At 41.8% G+C, this 8053-nt stretch overlaps 1 long non-coding RNA gene across 2 annotated transcripts; it reads right to left on the reverse strand.

The window, feature by feature from the left end:
- Nucleotides 1-370: 370 nt before the first annotated feature.
- On the reverse strand, nucleotides 371-7653 carry LOC128910932 (uncharacterized). Of its 2 annotated transcripts, none has more exons than XR_008466930.1 (3): nucleotides 7218-7653; nucleotides 6389-6700; nucleotides 371-3736 (listed from the first exon to the last, which is right to left on the reverse strand). It is a non-coding gene; the product is annotated as an uncharacterized LOC128910932 (long non-coding RNA). The 2 variants fall into 2 exon arrangements; XR_008466932.1 differs by having other exon boundaries at nucleotides 6389-6722.
- Between the last annotated feature and the right edge of the window lie 400 nt (nucleotides 7654-8053).

An 8053-nucleotide genomic window follows, 5' to 3' on the forward strand; every position in this document is an offset into this window, starting at 1 on the left:
TTCTGGGAATTAACAGCTTTTGGTTGATGGAAGTGTACATTCTGGAATACTGGAACATCAACTGGCATCTCGAATTGTGGTGTAGTGACAAGTGTCAATCCCACTGTGAAGCAGCAGTTGCTTGCTGAAATGCACGTGTGCATTCTTTATCCCTTTGATTCATTGAAATCAGTATTTAACAATATTCTGAACATCTTCATCTGCTTTCCTAGGCTGCCTCTCTTATAGGGCACGAAGCTGAAGTATGCTGGAAGACAGTAAGTACGATCATACAGAAAACTTTCTATGGCTTCCTCCTTAACAAAGGCACAACCTTGGCGTTGCTCTATGACAATTGCGAAGCTGCAAAGTGAATGCTAGCTTCTCACATTTAAAAGCTTTCAGAGTCTCCTGTAGAAAATCAGACCATACCGTTCAAATGCTTCTAAACTTTGTATGAATAGCCTCACAAAACTTCTGATTTAAGGTACTACAATAAAAAAACCAAAAGCACTCTACAAATAAACTCTAGAAGATACATCTATTATCTTTGATCTTTGACAATTTTATTTTTACAAATACAGGACTTGACATTGTCCCTCTTCCACAAGTTGGTTGCTCTGATGGCTGTAGGTATAAAGCATCTTCAGTTATGACCTAAGCTAGCCTCAAGATCTCCTCAAGGTAACCCACTATTTTGGCTGGCGTTTGTGGGGAAATAGAGAGATTATTTTAAATACTGTGCTGGAGACTAATGCGCAGTGTTTTGTTATATGTATTTTAGGAGAGGACCTGCAAAACTATCAATTTAGAACGTTCAGATCCATGCCATAGGACCTGTCAAAGGATACTTGGGTCAGGCATAGATTATGTGAAATAGGGAGCTCTTGGAATTGATATTTTGGTAGGAAGTGATAGTATTTGCTTTCTGACGACACTACATCTGAAGATGGGAAGTTAGGTCTTTCCTCACATGCCTTGTATTGTCATTAATATTCTAATCAGTGCAACAGTCTAATTCATTGAGGACCATAATTCAAAAAGCACTCTATTAAGTGTTTTTAAATAAAAAAATACTCTGGAAAATGTACTTTCTGTCGTATTTTAATTTCCAAAAAGATGAGTCATTCCTAGCTTTTTTTCCTTTTACCACATCAACTAGGCTCTGTTCTACTAAAACTAGCAGTAGTATGGACGTGACCTAAAACTTGGTATCTTCTCCCTTTTTCCTCTTCCCCCTTCCAGTCTGACAAGGACTATTGTAGGGAATCAGTGAAGGACAAATGGAGTAAGAGGTGCAACTGTGGATTTTTCTCCTTTATCATCTTTCTACCCTGTCTTATGATCTTCCTTTCTGCCTTCTACTTCAAGATCTTGCCCACTATCAGAAAACACGCTGGAAAACTGCTGTACAGTGTGGCTGTTCGTGTTTCCAGTGAAGGGTCCTTAATGTGCTCCTTCCACTTTTTGATTGGTGTGAAGGCTTGAAGAATTAGGCTTTAGACTAAGAATGAACAGTGAATGAACATAAGAATGAGCAGCAGAGAGTGAACGTTTAAGACCCAGTGTTTCTCCCAGGTAGTTCATAAAATCCCCTTACCTCGCTGAGCCCTTGATTTTCGTTTGTACCTCTGTTTCTGCTTTTATGAAAGCACCTTGGTATATAGACAAGGTTCCAGCTCTACACATACCGAGACTTTGAGGTCATGCTTGCAGGTGTACAGGTGCTGAGAATTAGGATAACACTTTTAAATTTAAGCCTTGGGCAGGAAACTTCAAAAGATTATGCCTTACAGTAGACTTCTATCAGGTATGTCATAAAGACCCACTTCTAGTAAAAAGTCCTAAGGGCAGGGCTTTGAAAATAAGCATAAAAGGCCTATGAGGATTTAATAAAGCGGCAATGTAAGGTAGCTATACTATAAAACATCTACTTATTTGAACAAGCGTAGTGATTCTGACCTGCAGACCCCCGTACATGGAGGAGTGATCGATCCACAACACAATCAACACGAGCAGGCGCAGGCTGTGCGGTGCTGCACAGATCCCTTGGCCCCAGGCTGTGCGGTGCTGCACAGATCCCTTGGCCCCGGGTAGCAAACACCTGCTAAACACCCCCTCTTCCTCCCCACCACCCAACGCCAACAAGCATTAAGCTCTTCAGCTGTGTAGGGGTCTAATTTGCCACAATTGTGCATGTGCAATGGGTGGAATCAAAGGAGGAAGCCAGATGCTTCTCAGTGGTGCCCACTGACGGGACAAGAGGCAACAGGCACAAGTTACATCATGTGAAATTCTGCCTGAACACAAGAAAACACTTATTTTACTGTGCTGGTGGTCAAATGCTGGACGAGGTTGCCCAGAGAGGTTATGGAGTCTTCATCCTTGGAGACACTCAAAACCCAACTAGACACAGCCCTGAGCAACCTGTGGTAGCTGACCCTGCTCAAAGCAGGGGCTTGGACTAGATGATCTGCAGACCTCTCTGCCAACCTGGTCCATTCTGTGATGCTGAACTTCTTGAGAAGGAGGTGTGATTCTATAGGGTTTCCCCATTAGCCTCAGGGATATTATTTGTACACGCAGATGGGATTCAACAAAGAAATCAGTCACTGGAGTGATCAAACCTGAGCCAAAGCAAGAAAGCAACAGACGCCTCTCTCTTATCTTAAACGGACCTGACCAATGGGCCTGTTGGTATTTGCCTGCTGTAACACTTACTGTGATCGCAGAGCTTGGATCACTTCTGTTATAGTAAACCTTTTTGAATTATGACTGACTGGGAAAGTAAAAAACTAATCCCTTAAAATGGCATCAACTTTAGCTATGCTCTGTAAAGTCACGATGGGCCTTCTGGAATCCTGATGTGCTAGGTAACCAGCGAAGCAGTCCTGGTGATAGCTTTTTGGGCTTTGAAACTTTGAAATGAAACTCATACTGTTGTTTTTCTAATGGAAAGGAAAAAAAGCTGTTCTTCTGTCTTAAAAATAGGTATTTTTTCCAAAGCTAGTTCTTTCCATACGTGTTATCAAAAGACCTCTCCTATGTGTGTTGCTCTAGACGGCAGCACTGAAAGATGCTACCACTTAAAAAGTACTCCCAAAATGATATGATTAAGCATAAGTAAGTCTGCCTTGCTTGGTTTTTTATCTAAAATGCTACAACTTTCAGGCTTTACGTTACTGCATGCAAGATGATATCCTATGCTTGCTGGCCTGTTAGGTATCCCAGAGTTGTTCTTACAAGAGGGGGATTCAGGTTGTCTAAAATGTTGCCGGTGGCTTTCATCTTTTTTGGAAAGATGGGGCCATTAGGTGCAGAAGAAAGGGGATAGCATATGTGCATTGAAGAAAACTTGCAATTCCCTTTCCCCTGCAGGAACATCTTCTAGTAAATAGAAGCATGCGTTTTTCTCTTTTCTAGCAGCTCTTCCTTGTATCATCTTCTTACAAGCTGAAAATGGAATAAAATGAATTAAAAGTTCATCCTGTGGCTAATGTAAGTAACAAGAAGCTTTGTGCAAATAATGTAACTTAAGTGTTTTTGCAGTTCTTAGAGCTGATCTCTAGTGAGCTGAACTTAAGCTAACATCTGATCTTGAAGTCTTCAGTGGTGATATTTTTAAATTTCAGAGATGGTCACGAACTGAGTTACTGGTCATGAGCGAAAAGCTCCTTGTAGGATGCTTCAGCTTAGTAAAGGTCGGTGAAGCTTAAACTGGACTTGAGCTTTTCTCATCTCCTGTTAGAAGAGAAACCTGCAGGAGAAATAACACAGAGCATGGCTGTTAATGCTGAGTGCTGAACTGCAGAGATTTTCTGTGGCTTCTAATCCCTGCCCCTTCCCCTCCTCCCTGAGCTTATCCAATGCAGTTCTGCAGACAGCGCTCTGGGAAGATATTCTGAGCCGTGAAGAGGGATACTGGGTTAAATCAGTATTCAAACACTCAAAATAACAGTTTATTCAATTATTCTTTTGCGAAGATGGGAGATTAGTCTGCAGAAAATTACTCTTCAGTGAGGAAAATTCACAGCTTTTTTGTTTTTGCAGGCATTAAAGGAATGATGCTTCATGAAATAACGTGAATGATGCTTCATGAAGTTCTGCTGCTTTGAGCAGGAGTTTGCATTAGATGGTTTCCCAAGGCCCCTTCCAACCTGAATTATCCCGTGATCCCATTTTTAAACTGTCGTCAGTGGGTATCTGTTAAACTTTGCTTATGCCTTCTAATATTTGTGTTTTATACTACAAGCCAGACACTCTTAGCCACTTCAAAGTATAATGTTCTGGAGTTCATAGGAAGGCCCATAGATTTTTAATATGATCTCCAGAAAGCTCTGCTGCAGACCTGTGGAAAGCAGCTGCTCCTCAAGGAAGAGGATTTCTCACTCTATTATTTGGTTCTTTCAAATCTTTCAGGTGTATAAAGAATAAAAATTGTAGTTATTTCTAAGGAAAAGCTGACTTATTTGTGGGGTTTCACTGCCCTGCTCTCTACTGTGCATTTTTAGTGTGTTTTTTTGTATTTAAAATCAGTTTCTGAAAAAGAAAGTTCTCTTGCAGTCCTATAAAGTTAATGAAAGCTATATTATTGTTATAACTTACCAAGAATAAAAAGCACTAAACAATAGATTTTCCTTCATAGAAGCCTATAGTTTAAATTTAATTGAGAAGCTGACTTTTCTCCGTACCTTAGTTCATGAAGTGGTAGTGTTACAGGCTTTTAATTGAGCGAAAAACCTGTGAAAGTAAATTCAATGCAGTATTGGTTCTGCTGTTACATGCAAATGCTCCCTCTTCTGCCTTGAGTTACGCAATTACTTTGTTACACTTGGAGAAATTAGTGTTATGTCGGATTTGGAGTCTCTTTTTACCCGTTCTCAGATAATTGCATATAAAACTTTAAATGCTAATGCAGAAAGCCTGACATTACCAAACTGCCATTCTAGTCTTAAAAAGGATGTAACAGGAAAAAGCTTCTGTCAAATGTTCCACGTATAAGCTGAATAGCGAAACTAGCTGGCTGGTTGACCAAATGTTAAAGTAATGTGAGATGATTCAAATAGAAATTTGACATTCTAACTATTGAAAAAAAGATAGCTGGGTTTCTGCAAAACAGTTGTCGTAGCCTTTTTTTTTTTTTTTTTGGTTATAAATAACACATTGCTTCTGAAACTAAAACAGACTTAAAATAAGTACGTTTAGAAGACGTGGGGGAGTGCCTACACCACTAAATCTTAATATGCTGCATTCTGGTTCTCTACCTTAAAGGTGCAGAAATAATTTGAATTTTCTTCTGTAGGGCCAGTATATTGCAGTGTGTTTCACTTCAAAGGTATTAATGTTTCAATAAAAAATGAACTTAATCCCTACAGCAGGTGGTTAGAACTCTTCCGAGCTGCCATTTTTAAAGAGTTTGGGATATCAGGAGTCCGTCCCCAAGCATTCTGCAAGCACGGCAATAGCTGATTACAATTATTACAGCTTTAGGTATCGCAGACCGCTCTTTTTCAAAGGGGCTAAAACAGTGCAAGTCTCAAGATCAACTAAACGATCATGTGTCAGCTTGATTCCAGTCAACACGATCAGCATTTTTATATGTTGGAATGAAGAAGTGCTACAGGCTTTTTTTGATCGCTGGATGAGGAGCGTGCGCTGATAAAACGCCACTTGAGAATACTGCTTTACATCAGCTTTCTTCATTACTGTCCCCGAAGGCAATCAGCACAACCAATAGACCCCTCAGTGTTTGTTTGCAGAAGTGACGCTTGATCTCTGACTATCTTGTGTCTAGAAGAATGAAATGCTGAAACAGACTCCTGCCTGCGATCGTAAACCCAGTTTGAAATGTTGCGCTTGGAATCAATACAAGTTCTAACAGTTAAGCCGTAGATGGTTATTTCCAAACTGACTAGGTTTGGGATATTGCCAAAAGCGGGACAAGTGCTCCTGTGGCTTTCTTGCCTTGTTTCAGTCTTGCAAGGCTTGATGGTCGTACTCGAACTTAGAAATCAGGCCTTTGAGGAAACTTTGTAGAGAGATACATTTAACGACTAACCACCCTGATAAAATTATGCAGCTCAAGAGGTTTGATTTTAGGAGGGGGAGAGTAATGTTATGCAATAAAAGAGCTTAACCATTTCAAAGAACGGAATTTGAGGGAGAAGTGTTATTTTTTTTCTGTGAATGCTTGTTGTTGCTGACACTCTACTTTTGAAGTGTGTTGAAGTGTTTTGAAGTGAAAGACACACAAGCTTTTGAACAAGATTTGACACTTGTCAAGGGGGATCTCCCGGTGCTGGGCATCTCTTTTGCTATCCCAGTGGAAAGCGTGGACAAGTTGCAACCCTTTAAATATCTATATAGCCAGCCTTGTCCGTTGTTCAGCAAAACTCCCTGAAAATCGTACCTGTTCCGAGAAAACCGCTCTGCCTGGTTGCAGGGGGATGTGGCCGGGCACAGCAGGGTGGGACTCCATGATGCTGGCTTTGGTTTCCCCTCTCCGCTCCGCTCCTCTCCTCCTGCAGCGTCCCCTCAGTTGTGCCATTTCAACAGCTTCTGCCACAGCGTGGTGAACCGCACCGGAACCGCTTCTGGGTAAAGTGATGCCGCTGTTGCAAGCTGGCGCTTGTTGGATGCTACCGGCTGCGTGGGCTGTTCTCTGGACAGCAAAACTCGAGCAGGAAGGTGCTCCCCTCTGTGGCTCCTCGTGCTCCAGTAGCTGGAGGTGGAGGAAGCAACAGCTGAAACGCTGTGGATGAGGGAAGTTAAGTGGGAGTTGAAAGGCGAGAGTGGACGCTGCTGGAAGCTTCAAGGGAAGCAAAGCAGGATAACAGGATAGGAGCAAAAAGAATGAATATACAAGTTGAAAAGTGTGTATCCCAAAGCAGCCTCCTCCAGCTCGAGGCACTAATGTCAGGAGTGCTACAAACCATGCCCTCTATCAGCTCGTGCTTTTGCTTGAGCATTTCAGTCATCTTTACTCCTTGTTTTGCTTTGGAGGAGAACCTGCTATGATCTGCACTGTGAATCTGAATACAGAAAATTAACAACCACTGTGGATCGTTGCATGATTTGACATAAGTGATGATAGGTTGGAGGGAGTGTAAAAAGACTAGAAAACCAAATGTTCTAAGTAAACGGATGTAAGAAACTTAATCTAGTGCTTTTTATTTAAAATACCAAAATTAAATGTAGCTAACATAATTAAGTGATGTGTCACAGTAAAAAGAGCCTACCTCCAAGCGTTCCTATGCTTTTGGTGAAGACCTAAGTTTCACGATTATCTTCAATACTGTGGCAGGAGAACTTCCTTGCAGCAGGGGTGATCTTGAAGGCAGCTCTTGTAGCAAGCACATAGGGCTCTTTTCTGACAACGACTGGGAACTTCAAAGCACACCCTGACTGTTCTATGGGTGCAAGAACAAGATGTTTATGCTGACAGCAGGCTGTCTTCTTCAAAACAAAAGTCTGGTTAAGGATGAATTCTCTTAAACTAGAGTCAAAGTAGCCAGCAAACAATTTCTAAGTAAGAATTAGTGCAAAAAAATGCAAGCAGTGCACAGAGCAAGTTAGGTGCTATCATCTCTGACAGGCTGGCTTATCACCATTTTAGCATGAATTTCATATTTTGTCTCTATCAGAGAGACTGTGTGGTGGGAAAATACTTGTTAGGTTGCAGCCTCGCAAGATACTGAAGGAAAACTGTGCCTGGGTTAGTTCTGAAGGGGCAGAAGCCGTCAGAACACACTTCCTGCGCCGTTCCTCCCACTGCAGCTGCGAAAGCTGTGGCGCCCAGATATCCCTTCAAACTTTGAAAGGGGCAGCGCTTTGACTTCTGTTTTCTTTTCTGTGGTGCTCGGGGGTGACAGTGATACTGATGTGCTGCATATTTTGTTTGCTATGACGCCCTCTTGACCCTCCCCACAGCTGGGACTGGTCTCCAGAGAACCTGTGTGCAAACTGCCACTGTAAAACACTCTGCGGAATCCCAACTGGACTGTGACGGAGATTCTGGGTATAGCGTGTCCATATGCAGTAGCCTTGCGATTAGAAGTGTGCAAAATGATAAAAA

This window comes from Rissa tridactyla, chromosome 1 (genome assembly GCF_028500815.1).
Source record: "Rissa tridactyla isolate bRisTri1 chromosome 1, bRisTri1.patW.cur.20221130, whole genome shotgun sequence".
NCBI lineage: Eukaryota > Metazoa > Chordata > Aves > Charadriiformes > Laridae > Rissa > Rissa tridactyla.